General features: G+C 42.8%; 1 protein-coding gene across 5 annotated transcripts in view; it reads left to right on the top strand.

Moving 5' to 3' along the window:
- Positions 1-1,277: 1,277 nt before the first annotated feature.
- The window catches only part of MTMR3 (myotubularin related protein 3), an 80,735-nt gene continuing 58,329 nt past the window's right edge, over positions 1,278-23,683 (top strand). Inside the window, exons 1-2 of one of the 5 annotated variants that reach the window (XM_082324715.1) lie at positions 1,278-1,372; positions 2,080-2,123. The gene's annotated coding sequence lies outside the window, so the exon portion shown is untranslated. Of the gene's footprint in view, positions 1,373-2,079; positions 2,124-6,532; positions 6,615-17,704; positions 17,725-23,683 lie in introns of those variants that run through there. The other 4 variants (XM_082324717.1, XM_082324716.1, XM_082324719.1 and 1 more) reach the window with 4 other exon arrangements.

The raw sequence follows: 23,683 nt of genomic DNA, 5'->3' as shown, positions 1-23,683 counted from the left end.
GGGATCCTGTATTTTGTATTGTTCTCTCTGAACATTAACACTACGTCTAGCTTCAACATGACTTAATGACAGACTGAAGTCCATCTGTTACAATGACTAGCCTTGGACTCAGAGGGAGAGTCCTGTGGATAATTTAGAAGTGCATTTTATAGTTACTTGAAAGCAAGCATTTAATTTCAGATCAAGGCAAACATGAGGAGCAGGTGGAAATATCTCTCAAAAGTACAACCTGACCTACATACGGTATTGTAAATTAAAGATATGTATAAAAATAAAGCATTAATGATCCATCACACTTGCAACAAAACCCAGATATAAATCTCGCTGCTGAAAGGGACCTCCATTGCACAAGGCTTAGTTAAAGCTTCATTTTGGAAACTGCAGTGCTTCCTGCCAACCGTACCCCGCTACCACTTGCCTCTCAAGCTTTCTCATGCCTTTCTGTTGCTTGATGCTCATATCCCTTTTGCTTTATCACTTGTCTCTCAATTTCCATGTATTTTTTGGCTCTCATGCCTCGTGTTGGCTCCCTGCTCTCCACTACCTCATGCTCTAGGAGCTGCGGGCTGCTCGGGGTGGCTTGGACAGTGTGTCTACCGATGGCATGGGGCCACACATGTTCTCACCGCTGAGCTGAATGTCACAAAAGCAAAGGAGGAAAGCATCGGCCAGGTGGCCTTGTGCGCAACAGTGGCTTTTGCAGTCAGACAGGGTGTTTCTCCAAGGGACGCACGGGGTTTGGAGGACTCCTGAGGAGCATCCCAGACTGCGGGGCGCGGGCAGCCCTCGGCTCGCAGAGCTCCTCGGCTCCCGCAGCTCCCCTCAGCACCCAGCTCCGCCGATGACCTGCCTCACAGGCCTCCTAAGAAGGCAAAACCTTCCTGGGACACTTGCCACCGCGTCGCACCTCCTGCCTCAGCGCGGCTCTGGGCTGCCGAGGCCGGCCTCGGCCAGCTGCGGGCGGTTAAGCACCCTGACAGGGTTATAAAAGGAGGAAGGGGCGAATCAGCTTTACCCGCTGACGGGGGGAAGCTGCCGGGCTCCGGGGATGGCGGCGGCGCTGACCGGCCGCCTCCTGAGGCGCCGGGGAGCCCTGAGGAGACCGGTGCCGCCGCCGCGTCCCCGCGGGGCGAGGGGGGGCCGCGGAGGGCGGGAACGGCGCGCGCCCGGCCCCGCCCCGAGGAGGAGGAGGAGGAGGCGGCGGCGGCGGGAGCGCGCCTCGCCCCGCCGTGCCCGCGTCCCGTGCGGCCGCCATGTTGTTGTGGCAGTGAGAGGCGGCGGAGGCAGCCAGGAGCCCAGCGACCCCGGCCCAGGCAGGAGGCCGCGCCCCGGGACGGGGGTGTGGGGGCTCCGCGCCATGCCCTGCCCCGCGGTAAGGAGCCGGTGGGGGCGTCCGGGCTCGCCCGGTGTCTTACGGGGGGGTCGGCCGGCCTGCCGGGCCGGGGCCTGGAGGAGGGCGGCCGGGCTGTCAGCGGCGGGGCCGCGGCCCGGCACGCCCCCTCGGCCCGCGGGGAGAGGGGCAGCGGCGGGGCGCCGGCTCCCTCTGCTCCGCTCCGCTCGGCCGGGGCCGCCGCGGGAGGAGGCGGCGGGCTGAGGCGCTCGCCCGGCACCGCGGCCGGGGGTGGCGGCGGCGGCCTCCCCTCCCCGGGCAGGCAGGGATGCCCTGCCGGGCGGCGGCGCGGCCGCGGGCCTGCCGCGGGGTGGGGGCGCGTCCCTTCGCTGTGGGGCCGGGGCTGCCGGGCGGCGCGGCGGGGGGAAGGTGGGCTCCCCGCCCGGCCGCTGCTGGGGTCCGTGGCCTGTGGGCCTCACCTGCCGCCAGCCGCCGCCCGGCCCGGCCCGCGGGGGTGGCTCCCTCCCTCTTGCCCCTGTAGCCGAGCTGAGGGATCGCCTCATGCCCCTGGCAGCCGTGGGCCCCTGCTCGGCTTCTCTGCTGGTTTTGGCCGTGATGTCAATTGTGCTCAGCTGTCCTTGTGCTTGGGGCAAAATTCCTGTTCCCTTTTTAAGTGGGACTTGTTAAGGCTTTTTCTTTATATAGTTTTGGGCTTTAATTGTGCCTCTTCCCCATGTTCCTCTTAACAGTCCTATTCTTTTGGTGGGATCTGAGCAGATGTTGCCCTTCTCTGGTAAGTATTGTTTTGCCCTCCTCGTTCCCCCAACATGGAGTTTAAGTTTCTGTGTTGCAGTTGTTCCTTCTTCTGTTCATTCTTGTAGGGAATGTTGTTTTATCAACAGATGAGACCTGATGTTCCTTCACATCTCTGTACAGGAAACTGATTTCTTTCCTTTTCACACACACTTCCCTCACTGGGGGGAGGGCTGGGTATGAGCTTGTAACTCTGGTGGACTTCAAGTCTGATAGGCACTCTTCTCCTGCGTGCTTCACCTGTTTGTTTTCTTGTGTGATCAGCCCATGTAACCATGTGCAATAAGGCTTGCTTTTAGAAGAAAAGAGCTTGTCTAGTGAATCATGTCAGGTAGTGCTGAGTGTAGTGGTACAGCTTGGCTTTATGGTGAACATAAAGGCACGTTTAAATGCCTAGGTGAGTCCGTTGGGAAGGGATGGCAGTGTGACTGAAGGAACTATGGCAGGTTTCTTGTAATACCTGTCATGCTCTAAGCTGTAGATAAAGAGCTGAGGTGCCTTTCACCTGTTATTAAAGTATGTGCTGTAGTATTTGAAAATTAACTTTTTTTGGTGGAGGTGAAGAGTTTTTACGAAGGAGTGCTTGTAGATAACTTGAGGGGAGGAGGCTGTCATCTGATATCTGCATTGCTTCAGCTGTTACTGATCACAGTGGTTTTGGAAGATAGAAAAAGTGCTTTCTTTCACAGTACAGGAAATGCTGTGAACTGTAAGTGTTGAAACTTTCTGCAGATAAGTAAAGGTGGGGCATGGGATTCTAAAATGCTTCAGTGACAAGTGTTTCTGTGTGCCTGCTGTGGAGTTTGGGTAGAGGCAAATGTGCAGAAAGAGGAATGTTGAGCAGTGGTGGTTTTTTGAGCGATTGCACTAAAAGGTGCTCTTGTCCTGTTTCAAACTATAGGAGTGATATATTGAAAATCAAGCTTAGTTCTCTTGCTGGCGGTGTTATAGTACCTATCTAGGATACTGTTAATAACCATTACATTAACTGTCTGCACTAGAAATTATTAAAATATCAATGTTAAGCAACTTAAGCAATATGATATGCAACCCACAAATGATACCGAGTAGGTGGAATAGGTCAGCTTGATAAGCTTTTTTTTTTTAAAAAAAATGGCCATCCACAGCTGGAGGAGATAGAAATGGAGCATGCTCAAGCTTCTGAAGATAGAGGATACAAGATTTTATCTCAGATCTCATTCCACCTACATGCAACCCAGGATGGTGGAGAGAACTATGTTGTCAGCCTTTCAAGAGTAGGAGGAACGTGGCTATGCAGTGTTTTGCTGGCAATTAACCTGTAAAAAAGGAGTAACTTAAGGAGAAGGGTATTGTAGGCTGCTGGATTAATGGGCAGAGGTCTGACAAGTCTGCTGTAGGGAAGAAGGAATTGTCTCCATGGAGTGAATTGGAGGAACTGGGTTAGTATCCAGCACAAAGTTTGAGATCTCTTCACTTGCAGAGATCAAAGGGATGTGATGGCTGTTCCTGCTCTGGTAGCTTCCTATTGGGATGTGTAACTGGATATAATGAGATAGGGCTCTTCTACGTGATATCGGTGGTGTCTTCCAGAGCATGTGGCTCCAAACAGTGCATTAGTGCTTATCAAATGTTGCAAACTAGAATGAAAAGTCCAGATACTTAAATATGCACTTGTTTCATAGTTGCTTTCATTGGCTGAATCAAAGTAATGCAGGTTATGTTTCTTTCACAGTAAGCTTCTAAGTACTAAATTGTCTAAGCCATAATGTGCAACTGTTCTGCATTTGTCTCTAGCCTGAGTAGCTGGTGGTGTAAAAATCTGCCTGTTAGATCCCATATGGGTTTTAACTCTCTGAGAAATGAGCTTGATGATTTGTAATTCCACCCTTCTTCTAGATATTGCTGCCATAACTTCCCAGTGCTGTCAGGAAAACTTCAGGAATATGCCTAGTGCTCAATTCATGCTGTAATTCTTGTGAGTTAATTGGATTGTTAAAAGATAACTATATCTTTGTGGAGCTTCAAAATTTCAGGGTGATTAAGTGGCTTGCATGAAGGACCTAAAAGTGAAGTTAGTGCTAATTCAGGAATTTGACATACTGAGTTTTTACTGAGGCTTACTCTGCCCAGTAAAGATCTGAAAACCTCATCTCCTAATGCATTACAACTTCCACCTTGGATGCTTTAATCCTGAATTAAAGCATCCTGAATTAAAGGTGCAGGATTGCTGTATCCAGGTATATTGACTTGCATGCAGGTCAGCTTCTTGTGTTTGCTGCTTGTGGGATGGGCAGAGGTCACAAACTACAGCATCGTTTGGTGTCAACTGTTGTTGTTTGGAATGTAGTTGATAACAGAACAATGAAGATTTTTGTCCCCTTGCTTTGGGGTGAACAGTTGAGAAGGACTGGCAGAGCGTGCTTGATACCATAGAAATCTAATTGTGAGCTAGAGCATGAGTAGCCCAGACCTGTTCTTCTCCTTGTCTGTGTAATTGTTCCTGGTAGTGGTGTAAAGGAGGTGAACACCAACTGGCTGCAGTGATTCTGGGAAGTAATGGTGTATGCCGTAAGGAAGTCAGTCTTTGCAGATCAGAACTAGAGGGAAGAGCAGCCTGTAGTAGCAGGGAAGAAGTGTTATTTTGTTGAAACCAGTGGTATCTTCCACCTCTAGTCTGTTACGAAGTGTTTGGATTGTGTTGCTCTATGAGCTAAAGGTGCTCTGTTCACCTTCAGTAAGTAGCAATATGTGCCTGCAAGTGTTGGAACTGCAGCTCCACACCATGCAAAGTGAGCTAGGGAAGAAGAGCATAGCAGAAGGCTTTCTGGAATGTTAATTGAAACGGATAAGCTATTTCTGGAAGCATTGATGTCCATCAAAAAGCACTGTTTTCGAAGGCTTAACTTAAAATACAGTTGCTGATACCTAGCTTTGGTTCTTCTGAAACACCTCTGACTGAGAATCTAAAGTTTAGAAAGCAGCAGTTGGTTTGACATGTGAATGTAGGTTAAGCTGTTAACTGGAAGTATGCTCTGTAGGTCTTACTGGGGGGCAGCTGAATACTTCTGAGGCACTGGTCCCCCTCATGGGTGTTAATGCTGAAAACAGTTGCAATGAAGTAAGCTTGGTATGATCTGGTTTGAAGTTTTTCTGAAATTTGTGTGTGTATATATATATGCATGAGTGAAACAACTCATGACGTTGTCATAGCTATGATGTAGCTGGTGGAACCCTTCCAAGCTCTGATAAGGAAAAAAACCCAAAACCTTGAACATGACTGCCTAAATAAGTGGTTCTTGCCCTTCCATGGGAGAGTTGGATTTCAGAAGACTTGAAGCTGGATGGTCTTTAAGTGATACTGCAACTAAACTTGTACCAGCTGCTGCGGTGAAGTATTACCACTTCTAAAAAAGTTACTACTTTGAACAAGATCCTAGTGGAACTTAATTTTAGATAAATTAGTCTGTTATTTTTCCTTGTGACTAGGAATGAAGAGAAAAGCTTGGGGGCAGGCTGTTGGACTAGCTACCAGTCATGCCAGTAATGGAACAATACCTTCAATAGTGTCCTCAGGATCACATGCTGCTAGATCTCAGTATTAAAACCCTTTTAGAGGGTTTTTTGAATTCCAAATATTTAAAAATATAACTTTGCAGTTCAGTGTTAGTTGAAAGTGGACAGAACATCAAAGAAACCAAGCCTTACGGAAGGCAAAGCAAGTTGTCTTTTGCCTTGCTCAGCACATCTCGCTGTCATTTCTAGTGGCCGTTTTGATGGACTAGCTAGCTACAATGAAAATGAAGTTGGCTGTGCTGTTGACAGCTTCCATCTGAGATGCTGATCTCACTGATGCTTTCACTGACTTTTGTGACATCAGTTCTTGATTGAGTTATTCTCCAGCGCGTGGTAGTGGGCAACTTTAGGATCTTCAGGTATTGTGTATCTTGTGAAGCATTAGAACTAGTACTAGCTGTGAAACCTGAGCTTAGCATGGAAAATTATCCTGTTGCCTATGGAATTAGCTTGCAGATAGAATGAAATCAGAAACTTGGTGTTAGTCTGTGGCTTCTTAGGAAGAGCTGGGTGTTTGGAAGGGCAGTCAGAACAGACCACCACCCTGACTGGGGTGTGTTCTCTAACAGCGAGAGCTGGAACAGGGAATGTTCAAATGTTTGAGCTCCTGGGACTGGATGGCAAGGCAGGCTGCCATGGGCCTCTGAACTTCCAGAACATGGCCTAGAAGACAGTGAATATCTGTGTAGGAAAGACTTGTTCTGATAATTGAACTTCGATTTTTTTTTTTTAACTCTGTCTTCTTCCTTTCTGTTGTGTATATTGATCTCAAGCTCTATGTTCTGTGCTCCCCTCCATTTGATTTTAGTCCAATCACTCCTGCATTTTCTGCAGAGCAACAGTTTCCAAGGGCTTGGACGGGGCTTCTCCGCAGCATCTCCTCTGGTGTGGTGGCTGGTGCGTACTTCTGGGGAGAGTAAGTGGAAGCCTCCAGTGTGAGGGGAGCTAGAAAGCTCTTCTGCTTCGTGGGCAATCACATGAATATTAAAGCTCTTATAGTATTGTCTTTTTTTATCTTCTGGCAGAGCTTTAAAATAAGAAGCTGTGACTGCATTTTAACTTGGTTACAGGAAGAATCAGTTTAAATGTGCTTTTCTGCTGGTTAGATTAGGTCCCTGAGAAGGCTTGGGCTGATCAGCCTACCTATTAGATCCTGTGAGGCAGAAGCAGGATTTAGGTACTTGGTTTCTTGAGCTGGGGCAGTTCTGCAGACACCTAGTAAACTCAAGGCTGAACACACTCAGGGAGTGTTGGATATATTGAGTTGGGTTTTTTGTATTGGTTTAATTTCAGAACTAAACTTATTCTTCACTGGTTCTCTCTCTAGCAGATGTGCAGGATCTACCCTCTCAGGTCCCACTTTGTTTAGCTCTTACTGGGAAAAATAATTGGAAAATGCTTTTCACTTTAATCTTAGCTTCCTACTCTTCAAGGAAACAACATTGGCAAAGTAACTTCCTACCTTTATGTGCTTCTCCCATGCTGTGAGTACACTATCCCCATGGATAAGACTTCTACTAAATGCTCTCGTTTGTGGTCTTTCTTACCCTAATTTAAGAGCGTGGAAAGGTTTTCACCAGGGAAAACCAGTGAAAAGCCATGCACCATGCTTTAACTGAGACTTCTGAAAACAAAATAGCTTGAAATAAAGATTTCTAGCTAGGGTGACTGTCTGTATGATGAGGTCGCTTGTGCATACAAGTCTAATAGTCTCTTCAAGTATTTTTTGTTGTTCTGGTATTCTACAAGGTTTAGTTCCTAGAATATATAGTCACTATGGGGGGGGAAGAAATGCACTTCAAGATGAATTTGTGGAGGAAGACTGCTGCATTGCCATAATTAAGTCTTTGTAGTTTTTCTTTCTAATACCAGAGACTTATGCACTGGCATAGACATTATTTATAGAAACACTGTTAGAACAGTTTTCTGTTGCCCTTTTGTGGGCCTCATTTGCTTTTCCAACTTTGGGACTAGAAACCAGGGCTATAATCAAAGCATTAATTCTGTAGCGTTACCTGAAAGGATGGAGCTTCAGGAAGAAATAAAAATAGTTTCTCTTTCCCTATGCCTTTAACAGAAGGTTTTTGACTCCTGTATCAACTGGGAAAAGGCAGGCTCTTGACAGAACGAAATGGTTTTTTCTAGTGCTGCTTTCTCAAAGTGCCTGGGGGAAATGGCTGCCAGCCACCTGTGTGAGGAGAGGACAGAAATGCCTGTCTGCATGCTGAAAGGTGTAGGTTGAAATCGAGTCTGTGAAGACAAGATGTGCTTAGCTGGCTTTCTGACTACCCTTGGAGAGCGGAGCGAAGGCAGGACTTGCCTGCAGGGTCTGTTGCATTTGCTATTGCCCCAGCTCACCCCTGTGAGCAGCCTTTCATGTAGGGGTGATGTGGATCACAAGCCTTCCAAGTCCTGTGAGTATGACTCCTCAGTTTCTCTGTGGTTTCACTGTTCTGCGCAAGTAGGATTCTTATTTTTTGGGGGGTTTCTGTACAGCTGGTGGCAGGAATTCAGAAAATAGACAGAAAAATCAGATCTTTCCTTGAGTTGTTGTCATGTAGAGTTTAGCACCTCATAGGCCAAGGGCAGACTACTAGAATTTTGGTTTCAGTTATTTAGTTGCTAGAAATTGTAGTTGAAAGTATTGAAGAGTTGAGTAAAACTGAAGGCTGAATTAAAGAAATAGTAACAAAAAGACTGAGCACCCAGAGAGACTGGGAACAATTTATTTGCACCTGCTGTAATACTGGAATTGCTTATGACTGTGGAGTCATAAGCATATACCTTTAACATCTTACAGGAGACGTTACATGGGTAAGATAACTTTCAGTACTTTTGAAGTGAAGCCTCAATTTTGTTGTACAGAAGATGTTAGAATGAGCCAGTCTACTAGTTGATCTAGTATTAAGCTCTGTCATATCACTCTTGTGCTACTGCTGGGTGCTTTCAAACTGAGTTTTAAGTCCTAAGCTGCTCATGGAAGTGGTTGCAGCTGGAAAGTGTTTCCCTGGAATTTCCTATCTGGTAGTTAGAAGGGGACTTGCAGCCTGACTCCCCTTGTTTTCTCTGCAATTAGATCAGGAAAGGGAGTAAGCTAGTTGCTGTGGCTGTCTGATTTCATCTCTTGTAGCTCTAATTGACCTAAATGTGTACCTGTGAAAGCTTTACTTATTGCATTGCTATCTGTAAGCTTGTAATTGCTATCATTGAAACTTAACCCTGAGATAAAAGGAGATGCTGTGAAGTTCTGCTGTTTGTAATTATACTGTTTGTTGCATCGTTGGTAGGGTGTTTGCTTTGAGACCTTTTCAGGTCTACTTCTGGATTTGTTGCAGCTGAAAACTGTCCTCAGTTTTACTTGCCTTCAGTGTCTTCTCTAACTTTTAAAACTACTGTTATCCAAGCTCACTTTTACTGTTCTCTGGGTTCTCTGTAAGTTCAGGCTTTAAAAATACTTGTTTATCTCTTGACAAAGAACAGATAAGCCAAAATGAGAGGCTATGAGAGGAAAATTCACCTGCCATATCACAGAGCAGCTTTGCTTGAAAATGTGAGGACATGGCACTATCCATTCTGCAGTCAAAGTTTGCTATGGTCTGACTAGAGTAGAAACACCTTTTCTAAGTGTTGTGAGCTGATAGCTTTGCTTTTGTTGTTCCATTTGAGTTTTCCTTATTTCCTTTTTTCACTTCTGAGAACAAATATGTGAGTGTAATCTAGGCATTGTTGAACTTTGGATCCAAGAAACCTGACAAAAATGTCTAAGCAGATTGCATTTCTAGGTTATTTTGATTATTTTCCTTTAATAAATGGAAGCTGAAAGAAAGGGAAGTGTACTTAATGTAAACTTCCAAGTTTATTGCCTCTGCCTGCAGACTTTTACTTCTTTCCACCTAAGCACTGTGCATGTTTTTTTAAGAGTGGGTAAGCTTTTCGTCAAATTAATGACTAATCCTTATCAAATAAGTGTTCATCTTTACAATTAAGCGTTCCTGTTCTTTAATTGTGTGGTGATTGGTGGACATACTAGTCATGAGTCATGAGTACATTTGACAATTCAGATTCTTAATTTTCTCTCACTGCTGGTAGCAGGAATTTGCTGTGAGCAGAGCATTATATTCTGGTTGGGTACCCATTATGATTAAATTATCATCTTTGTCTATGTTCAGTGAACCTTTCTTTGAGTAACTTCCAAAAGAATGCACCTTTTTGCACTTTGGGAGAATCTGAACTCTCTGAGGAAAAAGGAGGAAGATGGAACAAGGTAAATATTTTGAGGTCTGCTAGGCTTTCCTTGTAGGTTTGGCTAATGGATTATGGTCAAGGCATAGTTGTTTTCTAATGCAGAATACAATAGCTTGCTTGTTTTCTTTTACTTTGGACTGGAATCTTTTAATCCCTTCAGACTCAAGCATGAGTATCACATGATTTGGAGGTGTTTGGTTAGTGTACTTCACTGCTGCAGAGCATCCCTGTACGTAACGGATGAGTAAATGGGGACTGCAGAGAGAAACCACATGTGGAAATTTTCAGTTTTGGAGATCCGTGTCTAAGTGTTTAATATTTTGTTGCTGGGTTGTGTTCTGGCAAAACCAAGGGGAAGCATCTGGTCAGACTTCTAAGTAACTAAAGAGATCGGATTTCTGCTCTAAAACTCCTAGTTCATGATAAAAAGGACTACAACTTCAATGTACCGATAGCGTACCTGTATGTTCAGTGTACCTACAAATGCTCAAACCATGTATGAGGGTATTTGTATGGAAACTTCCTTGCAGGAAAACTGTGGTGCAGCTAATTATAGGTCCTTCTTACAGAATCTGTGATGGTAGGAGACGTTGGTTGATACACAGCTGTATAAGTAATACTCATAAACCCTTGTTAAAGTAAAAGAATAATAAATATTCACTGACAGATAATTTCAGAAAATAGTAGCTTCTTGTATAGCTGCATAATGGTACCAATGTGCCTGGTAACTATCATGTTGCTTTTCCCCCCCTTCAGTTCTGCAGGCTTTAGGAGCTAAACCAAAATGTCTTCCACGTGTCAAACTGGAATTTTAGCTTTTAAATGACAGGATGAATGCTGATATTTGATGAGGGTAACTGCTAAACACTGATCTAGTGAGAGGACTAGACAAGATGAGTACGTTGTTGGGGTTTTCTAAAATAAAGTAGGATTCCCTAAAATGCTGAAATACGGCAATGAACTGAGGATGGTAAAAAACCTCCAGTGATTTAGAAGATGCTGATCTTGACTCTTGGTGGTGCTTTTGCAAAATTTGGTGTGTTAAGCACAAGATCACTGTTGCTGTGCTTAGAGTGGCTTCAGTAACTTATTCTACCAGCAGCTGAAGCCTGCTTCTTCCCAAGCTGTTTAACTGGCATTGAAAGAAATGCCAAAATAATTGGGGAGCTCTGGTCCTGGTGGCTCTATACTTAGCTCATTACTCCAGGCAAATTATCTTTTGCTTCTCAAGTGTTGACTGGTAGGCTGGTTTAAGAGCTGTCTAGCTTTCAATTGCTAGGTCATTCTAACCCCTCTGCAATATTTTTATCACATGGGCACTTCTTCCTGTGAACTCTTGAAAGGCTGGTGATAACCTAACAGTGGAAGGGTCTAAGGATGGACATTCTGTAGTAGCTTGAGAGGGGGAAAAAAAAAAAACCCAAAAAAACACACAATGCCAAACTTGCTGTTGTAATCAACTTGGAGTAGGAAGCAATTTTGAAACCTGCTTGATGTGATGCTTTCCTGCAGAGGGTGGTTAGGTTCGTTCCTGCCACTGCACTGGCTGATGCCTGGGCTGGGTGGGTGTGGTGTTCATGTGGAGGACTCAGCTTGGGGAGCTGTGGACAAAGGACAAAAGGATTTTGCTTGATTTGACAAGTGTAAGATTGGTATAACAAGGACAATAAGAGCTATTTCTTGCTTTCATTTTTTAAGACTAGTTTTTCAATAAGCTGTTTGTATAAGGTACAAGTTTAGGTGCTACTGTCCTTTCTGAGGGTCACACCCAGAGAGCAGTCCTATTAAAATTAATAGTGCTATTGCATCATTCCTTAGACCGCCATGTTCTCATTCAGCACTAAGGTATGAAGACTTTTCCTCTTGCATAAGACAACTTGATTTGTTCTGGTTGGGGAGGAAAGAGTTTGGTGGCTCGCTAAAGAGTAAGTTGCATGCTGCTGTGCCCTGTAGCTTATTTTTTTGAACATTACTAGTTCAAGTTACTGTCCAGCTTTCTAAACTGCCTTAGCAGTATGAACAACTGCCCGAGACTAGACCACTACTCACCAGTGGCCAGCCCTCGCTGAATGTGGTTCCTCTACTGTTCCTAGCATACTTCTTCCTCCTAGACCCAAATTGTTTGGCATTCATATTAGAGGCCTAGTAGGGCAAAGCCTCATGTACTTGAACGTATTTCAAGGGCCCCAGAATTGCAATATGACTTAATCTGCCTTGTCTCCTTTAAATTTCTAAGTATTTATAACTGTTGTTCTTTTTTCTGGTTCCTGCAACAAAATTCAGTTTTTAGTCTCATCATAAACACTTGCTACCAGGTGTCAATCCTAGCAGACCAAGCAATGTACTGGTTAGGAAATAATTTTTCTAAAAATACGCTGCAGATTCAGTAACATTTATTGAGCTAAACTGACTTCACTTGCCAAAGGCAGGGAGTGATAAGTTAAAACATGCCTTGCCAAAAGAAGTCAGTCTTAAGTGACTTGTATCATGAAAAGGGCAAGAAGGGACTTAAGTTTTTTGTGCAAGAATTACCATATTGGAAGCAAGCAGGTGGGCTGAGGAGAATCTAGTTAAGCTTACAGTTTAAAGAAAGGCCTACTGCCAAAAAACCCTCCAAAACCTAATTTATGTGCTTAAACTCCACGATTTTTTTATACTGACTCTTGCCAAGACAATTAAAGAATTCCTAGAGCAAGTCTGAATTTCCAGATTGGGTTTGGAGCGTGGTAGCTGCTTCTGCAGGTGCAGAGAATACTCAAGTCTGTTCAGGTAGGTTGGCGAGTCTCGGTGGTTTTATTGCTGGAAAGATGTTTTTTAGGAGTCTGAAGATGTTGCTGTGAAGCACATTTGTGGTGCAGTTGCATGTGTAGCCAGCTGGGTTTTTTTTACTGCTTGTAAAAATCAGCTTTTGAACTTTCATGAATTGATGAACAGCAAACTTTAAACTGGTGTTGTAGCACCTGTTTTCTGGAACTTCAAGCCTCTTGTTTGACTCTGGAAAACTTAGGAGGAAGAGTAGGGTTGCTGTGTGGATTGGTGTTCTTAAGATCTGCATAACTATTTGTAGCGAACTAAAATGCAAAAGGTGAAGGAATACCCTAGGGCCAATTCAGAGAAGGCTTGTTCAGCTGAATGAAGGTCAGCTGTGGTAAAACAACTCAGTGCATCCATCATGTTTGCAAAAGAAAACACAATCAGCACCATATTTCAATAGCAATTAGTCAGGTTTTGCCATTGTATTCTCCCCTAGGTGACTTTGTGCTAAGTATTGTTGAAAGACTTGACGTAGCAGAGTTTGTACATGTTGAAACAAATATGATGGCTTGAAACTTGTCTGAAGAATCTGCTGCTCGTTAGCTGACTTCTGGAGAGCTGCTTTACCTGTAACCCTTCAAAAATCATGCTGATGACTTGGTTACTTTGATTTTTTTTTTAAGTAAAACTTTAACCAGAACTCATGAAGAGTTTAAACAACGTACTGATAGTTTATTGCCTAGAAGAATGTGGAAAAGAAAGTTGTGAATCTTTCTGTGAAGCTGGGAATCCATAGATCGTGCTGTGTGAGTGACAGCTCAGCCTCTGCATGGAATTCAGAGCATCTCTGCCATGTTATAAAAAGCTTGTTGCCTGGTGCTGATCTGTTCCTCCAACATAGGGCTTTTTGTAACCTTTAAACTCTCTAAGTATAGAGTAGGAATTTATCCTGTTAAAACCTGCATTTGTTTAAAGAGTTAGCTCCTACTTATTCACCTATGTCCTACATCTCTAGATCTCAGTTATTTAAATACCAAGGTGTGTGTCACTCCAAACTTACTGGGTAGGTAAGTTTTTTCATTTAACAGAAAGAAGTAAATGTGACCTGTAGCAAACAAACAGCTGTGCCTATCTTATTACACCTTTTTCATTCTTCAGTTTTGTTTACGTGCGGTGTTGAACTTCTAAATCAGGATTTAGGAGTTGGCCTGCCAGTGAGTTTTTGCCTGTGAAATCTTGGAGATTTGTCCAAATGCTTCTGAGATGGAGTGTCTAACTTCAGCTTTATCTTGGAAGTGATGTATTTTATGTTGTATCTGATGTTTTTTTTACAGCCTTTCTTTTTGGGGAGGAATGGGGAAAAGTCCTTATAATGTCTCATCTAAAGAAAATAAGCTGGGTCATTACTGTAACATATACTGGGTATATGGAATATCTTAAAAATGAAGTGCTTGATGATGAAGTAGGCTGAATGGAAGGGTCTGAAGGCTTCAATTCTGAAGTAAGGAATAAGTCTTCTAATTTGTCTAGTTAGGTTTGCCCTACTTTCAAGCCTCACTGAATTTTTGAAGGGAAAGGTAGCAGATTTTTTGTGTAAAACAATAGGCTTGAATTATATCTGTTCTTAGTATTTTGAGGTAGCTTGGTAAGTTTTCACAGAAATGTTTCTCGTACTGAGCTGGTGGGATCAGAGTTAAGGTGAGTTAAGTTCATCACAACTCAAATATGGTTCTTCTCTTCCTTCCAGTATTTTAACTCCGTATCACTAGTGACACAGCCTTCCTTGCAGACAGATTTGAGGTAGAAATCTGCAGCTTAACCTTTGTTTCAGTGTTGTGTCAGCCCATTTTTTTAATAAGGGGATTTTTTTAATACAATGCTTCTAGACCAGGGTTGCTGCAAGTAAAGCATTTAACAAGTGCTTCTGCAGTGCTTTATTTTGCTCCTGTAGGTAAAATGGTCCCTATCCTAAAGTTGCTGGCTTACAACAGCCTTCACTAGGTAGAGTGCTGCTAGTGTGCTGCAATCGAGGATAGGTACAGAGGAGTAGGGCTGCTTTGTGGATCGTGGGACTCTGGAGCTAAGAATACTGACTGCCTTACGGCGCTGGGGTGTTGGGCTGAACTTGTGGTATGGGAAGGCCTAAATACTGAAAGGTTAGCAATTACTACTGATTTCAAATTATCCCTCAAAAATGCAACTCCTGAACCTGTTCGGTATCTCAAACTGATTTTGTCACCTGCAGAACACCTAGCTCTCCTAGGGTTTGCCTGTACTCTGTCTGGCCCTGGGCTGTGTACCGGTGGTGCTGCTCGAGTTGTACTCGAGATTTATGCAGGAAGTGGAAGCAGATGCATTCCTTTTTCTCAGAACTAGTTTATTAATTGTTAACTGAAGCAGTTGAATTGCTGTTTTTTTGTTTAGTATTTGTGGTAGGATTTGATATGTTGCTTGATAAATGCTCATGTGTTTTCCACAGATAAAATGTGCATAGTCCTTGTGGGTTATGGAGTAGTGGGTTATTGGATTTGTGGATGTTAAGGTGGCTATGTATTTAATTCGGTAGTGAGAACTAGCGCACTGAACCTTCATACTGAAAAGTTATTCAGTAACTCTGTTTTGGTCACTGAGCTGCAAAAAATAATGCTGGTGAACTTAGCAAGGTTAAATGAAAAATGTACAAAACACAAATGTATGTATTTCAGAGCCTGTTCCTAGAGGTGATAAAGCCTTCATTGGTACTGTACTCAGATATTCCTCCTGGCTCTAACAAGACTAAAAATTTTGTTATTCATGTTGTTTAATACCTATACAGTTAGGACCCCTGGCTCTCATTCCTGAGGTTTTATTTTATCTTGTCTGTAAGCAAAATGATTACCTGTCAGCTTGCTGTAATGCTGAAAAGGCATGATTTGCTTCAAACTTAAAAGGAAAACAGAACATATGCATTGCTGTGTTTGCTCTGGTGTAAGTTACTTCAGAGTATTGGCAGATCTTTTCTGTGCGATCATGTATCAGTCTGAGGTAGAAGCTAGTCTGCTAGCACATTTAATCTATTTTTGATTTGTCAAGATCTCAAGGGTAGAAACAAAAAGCACTTTGTCCTGGCTAGTCTCATGAAGACTGACACTTGAATCGCTCTTTCTAGCTGTCTATTCACTTATTTCTTAGCATGCTGCTCTTGCTGAGCGAAGCTCATTGTTTTGTAGAAGTCATTTCCACTGTCTAAGTTCAAAGGCTTTCATCTATAGGTTGAACATCTCATAGTAGTAATTTCAGATGAGGTACTTGTTTGAACAGTTCGAAGTTCAGCCTTGTCAGCATGTTAGTGAAGCTTCTCTGGCAACTGGCAGCCCTTCTGTAAAATAAGGCTGTGCCGGGGCTGAATCTTACTGCTGCCTTCCGTCAAATCCTTGATGCTGTATCTCCTTTCCCTCAATCGAATGAGAGAAGAATGTGACTGAAGGTACTTTTTGATCGGTGCAGAAGCAGCTCTAGAGAACCAGTATCTATGGGGTTTTGGTGGACTCTTCGGAGAATCATTCATGCTTATTTATGCTTTCTGGCTGAGAGAATCAAAGTCTGACAGAATATCCTGGAAATATTGCATCCAGGTCCTAGTTCTTTTTTATATTACGACAAACCTTTCTTCATTGCTAATCCCAAGTGTCTAGATACAGTAAAAAGTCTGAGTCTTTACTTTGCTGTATAATTTTCATGTATCTGTTTTCTGAAGCTCTAGTCATCAGGGCTTTAAATGTGTCATGCATATCAGAGCTGTGTGAGAATTTTCCCTGATACTTGCAGGTGATTGTGAAGTATTCAGTTTAAGTAGTTGAGCTTGGTTTCCTGCTGTTTATTCCATGCTTTTCAGGTTTCTGTTTGAATTTACCTTAGTTAAGCAATAATAATTAGCTCAAAGCATTGAACTGATTGAGTTATATCGGGAGAACAAATGAATAACCATAATGCAATAAGCATTATTGCAGCTTCCTGGTAATGAAAATTCCAGTAGTGGAATACTTGATTTAATTTTTAAGCTCTGAGAAAGTAGCGGTGGTGATAGAACGACTTTATAACTGACTCTCACTTAGGCAGCTACTTAACGCTAGCAAAAAGCTTGGGGTGTGTAGAAAGAATTATAGTGACTTTACAGCTGTTGAGAATAACAGCAGTTTGTGATGTTAATATAGGGAATGTCTGGTGAGCTGCTTGTTCTTTACATTTGAACACCAAAGAATGCAGTGTGCCCATGTTTTTTAATTACTGATGCTTCCACAGACAGTCTGGATGACATTATTTACTTCCTTCTAGTGATTCTGTCTAGATGTATTTAAGCTGGAAACTGCAGAGTTGAGGACACTTGGATATTGGATACTGTCCTCTCACCAGACCACACAGTTGAATCAAGCATGTGTCTGTCTTCTGAAGTGGGTGTCCAAAATGGGTAAGAACTGCTCACTAAGGGACAGAATGTGGGCCTCTTTAAAAAGAGACAAGGTCAGACACAAAATCTGGCTTTAGGTGATAAGAATCTTACTTAAGGTCTCTGGGGCAGTTTTTGTGGACATGGCACTAAGGACGCTTCCAGTGGAGATCTCTCTCTTTTGGCTGCATATGGCTTTGGCAGTTTTCTTGGCATGAAAACTTGGTTAACCAACACTGCTGTAGATATAGTGTAGGTATAGTATAGATACAGCCTCTTAAGACCCCACTGAAAAGCTCTGAAGAACTTTGTCTTGTTGCCTTGTGTAAGGACAGCTCTGATTCAGTGGGGAACGTAAGCACATGATTAAACTTAAAGCAGTATCACTGTACAAGTCAGAATTGTTAAGGCTTCCAGCCTCACAAGTGAGGGCATCAGTTCTATCCCATTACCCTCTTAAATCGCATACCATCTCAAAAACTTGTTTCTTACCTCTCTCTTATTGTGCTTACCTTTAGGCACTGATTTCCAGCTCTGTAGGCTGGAGCACAGCTGTGTGCTCTGCTGATCGGCCGATAGGTGGATGGGCACCAAGGGCTGGGTAAGTGCCTCAAGGCTTTCTGCTTGGCAGTAAGGGCCTGTGTGGAGATGGTGGCTCAAAGGCTCAGGCAGTGCCTGCATGCAGATGCTCGTCACGTGCAGGGAGATGCTCTTCTGTACCAGTTTAGAAGCTTCTAGAATAATAGAAACTTGCCCCAAAGCCAACTTTTGATAGTTTATCTTACTGAATTTTCTATCAATTTCACAGATACTGCCATGGGATTAGTATTGTATCTTAAATATAGGTATTTTGAGCAATTACAGAAGAATTTAAGATGAATGCTTATAGAACAATAGTGGGGTTAGAGTCTAGGATACCTTAACGGCATTATGGAAGCTAGCTATCGTGTTAACAGAACCATTCTAAATATATTTCAGCATTGCATTCTTGACAGAGTAATTGTGACGCCAGGACTTGGATATGAATACATCCTAGTGTGCACACTCATGTGAGAATGACGGAACAGCACATGCTAGGCTTGAAGATAGTGTTTCTTTCAGTATGATTTGGAGTGTGGTACAATTATCCTTTGCTTTTGACACGTTATGCAAACTCAGTAATGCATGGCTGTTCAGAAGTGACTGCAAGCTGGAGGTTACGGGAAGGTCTGACTCCTTCAAAAGAGAATGCATCTCAGTTTCTGCCGTCCATGTAGAGAAAACTGCTTGCAAAGCTCTTCATTGGGTATGAGATGTTGGGAAGGTGATTCTGTTTTTCCATCTTCATGAGAAGTCCATCTTCTAGCTTTGGTCTCCTAGGCTTTGTTTTTTTTTTTTTCCCCTCTTACTTAGGTTTTTAGCTTGGTTGTGTACTAGTTTTTCTCATCAGTCAAGTTGTTAGACGGGAATACCTGGTAAGTAATACTTATAAGCTTCTGTAATGGATTGGTATGAACTGTTCAAATGTCTGCTGCTTTCTTGTCTCTGAGCTTGCTCCGTACTGCATAATTTAAAGGAAGTACAGGGGTGTTCTGGACAGGAGGGAACAGGTATCCCAAGAGTCAAACTATCTGAAAGGCACTGCCCGGCATAGCTGTCCTGATATCAATGAGGATGGACTCTCATGGTTATGAAATCAGTAAAATATCATCTCTCTAAACATGGTCTTAAATTGCCTGGTCTCCTTGGCAGAACTGGACGTTCTTTTAAACATACAAACTCTTCAGGCAATCTAAAGCTGGTTTTTTTTTTTTATTGCGGGCAAATGTCTTGGTGATCTCAAGGGGGACTTTGGTAGGCTGAGGAAGTCTTTCTTGCAGTTGTCCTCCTTGCTACCCATACTAGCAGGAGATAGATGTTCACTCCACTGTGAAAAACACCCACTTGCAGTCATGAGGCATCAGGTTCTATAGTGAAAAGCATTAGTTTAAAAGTAGAAGTGAGGTAGCCTTGAATGCCAGAAGACAGGATTTATGATGGCTGATGCAGGATCTGTACCTCACTTCAGCCTTCCCTTTGTGTCTTGGGTTCCCGATGGAGTTCAGTAGACAGCTTGGCTTAGGTAGTACCAGAGGCAGGTGGTAACTTGGAGTGGGATTGAGACTCTGTAGAAGTGGAGGTAAGGCAAGAGGAAAATGTGAAGAGCTGACATGCTACTGCTGCATTGATTTCCATACCTGTGCAAGGCCTATATATTAAAGGTAGGCTGCTAAAAACCTCCCCCTCCTGTCCTCACTTCTGTGGAGGCAAAATGACAGGCTTCAGTTCCTCACTCTTACTGCTTTAATTCTTCCTAAGGCTGCCACCAGAGTAGCTTTGCTTCATGCTCTGGCAGTCTTGCTTGAGCTGTCAGTGCAGTCTGCAAGCTTTCACTATGAACGCCACTGGTGTAGCAGTTGATTGAGCGGTGGAAGCTGGAGTAAGTATCACTGGCTGGTTCTCAAGTCTGACATCATATCCAAGAATTAGATGGCTCTCGTTCACCATGGGGCTAATGAAATAATTCCTACTGTGTTATTCATTAACTCACATTTCATTCAATGGCTCCTAAGAGGATAACGAGTGTGTTAGAGGTGAACTTGCATAAGGCTTCTGACATCCTTTTGATAAGATAAACAAGAGTTAAAGCTAGGGCAGCGATGCCTCACTGAGGCAGGTGGCATGTGGTGTATTACATGTACTGACTTTAAAACTAATTTAATGGCTTTTTCTTTAATGGTTTAAAGAAAATAGCCTGCTTCTAAAGTTGTTGGAGAAATCACTGGTGCCCAGAGCCAGATGAAGGTCTGTCTTAGTGTGGAGGCTGCATCGATTGAATGGCTGTACAGAAAGGTGAGGTTCAGCCCAGCATTGCAGTGCTTTGGGGCAGGTGTGGGAGCCCAATAAATAAATTGGGGGACCTGCAACAAAGAAAGCATATGGAGGGAAGAGTATCTTGGTGAAGGACAGCTGCTCCTGATTGGTATAAAAAAATTTGATACGAGAGCCTGTTGAACCTTGTTGGGTTTCTAGTTTTAGCATTAATGTAGCTTGAGCATGTGTAAAATTTGAATATCCCTTAAATGTTAGTGTCATGCACTCTTCCCCCTCATGTACGCAGTTTTGTCAGCTTAAACTGCCATATGCTGCTGTGCAAGAAAACTTTAAAGGGGAGAAAGATTACCTAATTTGCTAAGGGATTTTCACTAACATTATGTTCAAAATAATAAAACTGGACAACTCTACCCCTAGCTTTAGGGCTGACCATTTTAAAGGAGGCTGTGGGAATTAGGTGTGTTGCCTGATTTTTTGGCTCTGATCTGAGTCCTTGATGACTTGGGCTTCCTGATAAATATGGCTGTGGCTGTTTATCAAGCTACTGTACCAAACCTGAGTACTGTTCTATTCTGAAGGCTTGCCAGGGGGTTCATCTCCCTCCAAAAGAGGTTTATCTGTGCTGTGCAATTGAGCCAATAAACTTAATATAATCAGATTAAGCTGTTTGGGGGAGGAATAACGATTGGATATTCAAATGCATAACAAACTGACTGATCTTTTGACTGTTGCTGTTAATGCACTGGCATCAGAAGTTCGTCCCCACAGGTAATAACTGAGATCCTTTTAAGGAGAGGCTGCAGTAGCCTTGGACATCTGAAGAAATCCAGAACTTCCAGGTGGGCCAATAAGGTCTTAAATTACCTGGTATTTGTCAAAGCACTGGGTGAGGGAATAGTGACTTTATCTGGGAAGAAGTTGTAGGTGGTGGTCCGGTGAGTCAGGTGGCTGGCATCCTGGAGAACTAGATGTGTCCCTGCCCTGTTGTGGCTTGTGGTGCTGGCTAGTAAGTTACTGGAAACTTCTACAGGTGTGTGTAGTGTTATGGTTTTGGTGTTAAATACAGAACTCCAGGCTCGAGTGCTCATCTCTGCAGCTCAGAGCCCCAGCTAGTGGAGTTGTATTTCCCAAATACTCCCAATATTTATAGCATTCTGCTCTGTATTTGAAGAACTAAACTTTAGACATCTGTACTGGGTACCAAAACTGGATCCTTCTGATGCCTTGAACTCTTACTATGCTTTGTTTTTCAGCCTTTTAAAAATACATTACTACCACTTAACCATATGGGACAGTGTGAAAACTGTGGTAAGCACTGTGGATTTTTAGCAGAAAAGGTGCTATAAAATGAGCAGTGTAGAAAAGATTGACTTGATTCAGAACTCCACACTGACTACAAGGTTTAATAAAAATGAATATAATGAAAAGTTTGGGCTCAGGGAGTGCTGTCCACCCTGAGTGAGGGTGGGGGTTTATGAGAAGGAAAGGATGGAGAAGGGAATTGGGGATCATACATATTCCAAGAGAAGCTGAACTGAAGCTTCACAGGTGATCATAATGCTTGCATTTCCTAGTGTGTCATTCTTCCCTCCATGCTTTTCATATGTAGACATTTTAAGATGCAATTACAAGCTGATTTCCACGGCACGTATGAGTAGTGAAAATATCTGCTGTGTCATTAATCCATGGGTTTCAGGCTGTCAGCTCTGCCTCCCTTGTTTACTGTATTGTGCAACTACCTGTACCAACCTTAACTCCCAGTCCAAAAATCCATCACCAAAGCACGCCTGCCCCGTCAAGGATCTCTTCTCTTACAGCAGCATTTACACACCAGTGCTCCGACTTCTTGAGCTGTTGTATGTAAAGCAGTAAAACACCAAACCAGGCCATTGTTTCTTACCTGTTCTGGGAAGATCTGTTTCCCAGCACCCATGGTAATGGTAACTGGAAAAACAATGTCTTCAGTTTATGTCAAGCTTGAAGTTGTTCAGACTGAATGTAGAAGTTTGGCTGTAAGGGCTGCTTCATGGATGTCACTGGTTATTCTGGAAGCTTCTACTGTCAGGGAAGACTTTCAAAACAGTTGTGTCAGCTGGACCTGAAACTGATGCAGAGATGTTATATTTCCAAGCTAATGACACAGATGTGGTACTTTTATTATAACATACATACCTTGGATCCTTGTACTTGGTTGACAGATTAACTTAAGCTTGCCAAGTAAGCTTTCCTGCATAAAGATGTCATCTTTCATCCGGGAAAGGTGTTTAGCCATTTTTTGGCATTTGAATCTAGATGTACAAAACTGCATGCAAGCTCTTTCAGAAATACAGGGCCTGAGTGCTGAGGTTGTTCCTACAGCAAGCTGTTATTATCTAAATTGCAAATGCTTTTTCATCTCAGCTCTGAGCATTTGCTTCTAGATTTGTCTTCGCATGTAGATTTGTTACACCAACTGCATAACCTCTTGAAGTAAAGGCTTACAATAAAAATGAGGTAGACTTAAGTATTCTGAACATTCTTATCCTTGTTGTTTTCCCTGGTTTTGCTCAGTGTGAAGACTTCCTTTGCCTTTGAGTGTTTTTCTGAACTTGGTGTAATTAAGATTCCAACCTTAGTATTGGAACAGGTTGTCTAGAAAGAATACGCTTAGAGGTATTCGAACCTTGGCTGGACAAGGTTTGAGCAACTTGATCTAACTGGAAGTGTGTCAAGCAGGGGCTTGGACTAACTGATGTTCACTTGTCCCATTCAGCCCAAATTGTTGTGAATTTTTTTGCATGTGTATCTATCCTGGTTCTTTATACTTTCCTGTTTGGACTTAAAGGGTCAGAAGCGGCTTCTGCTCTTTTGTAATTGAATGTTGAATCTTGTTCCTGTGACTGTTAACAGCACAGAAATCTCTGGTGTTGAATGTGAGTCTCTTTCAGAAGGAATGCTTTCTGTGAAGTTCAGCCCTCCTGGGCCTGATGGCAAGCTTTACTGCAGACAGCTTTTATTTTCATGGTTACGGGAAGGAAAGAAATACCTGCCCTTCTTTGGTTTGGACTTTGACCAAGGTTGACACCTCATAAGATCTTTAAAGGAGATCCTTGAGTACCTCAGCAAACTGAGTTTCTCAGCATTATGTTCATACATTGTCAGCAGCTTCATCCTGCTTATGCATCGTGAAACAAGACGTCAGTTGGGGTCAGGGTTTTTTGCCACTTAATTTCATCAGGAGCAAAGCCTTAAATTAGGACCCAAAACTCAAGTACTAAACCTCTTACTGTTCCTATTCATGTTGTATTTACTTTTTTGCCAAATTTTTCTGATTTACTTTTTTAATCTAAGCAAATGCAAATTGAGTATTTTATCCTCATAGGTTTAAGACAGCTACAGTACAGACTTGTTTTTCTTAAATTGTTTACCAGGGGGTACTTCAAATTGAAGGATAAAGAATAAAAATAGGCTAATTTGGTTGATCTTACTTAATTTTTACTGCGAAATGCTACTTCTGTGCATTTAATTGAAGCTTGACATCTGTAAGTCACAGGTAAGAATTCAAGTGTTACAAATGTGTAACTTGCACTATTTTCGTATCTTTAAGCAAGCTTATGGACTAATACCTGCATGTTCTTGCATGTCTTTATAAAATACAGTTTGAAGGGGACATGCTAAATTTACTGTGAGGATGGCTATAAATCTTTTTTATATTTTTTTAAAGGAAT

Source organism: Platalea leucorodia (assembly GCF_965183815.1).
Source record: "Platalea leucorodia genome assembly, chromosome: 12".
Classification (NCBI taxonomy): Eukaryota; Metazoa; Chordata; class Aves; order Pelecaniformes; family Threskiornithidae; genus Platalea; species Platalea leucorodia.
The sequence above is the reverse complement of the archived record's forward strand: the minus strand, read 5'-3'. Positions and strand labels throughout refer to the sequence as shown.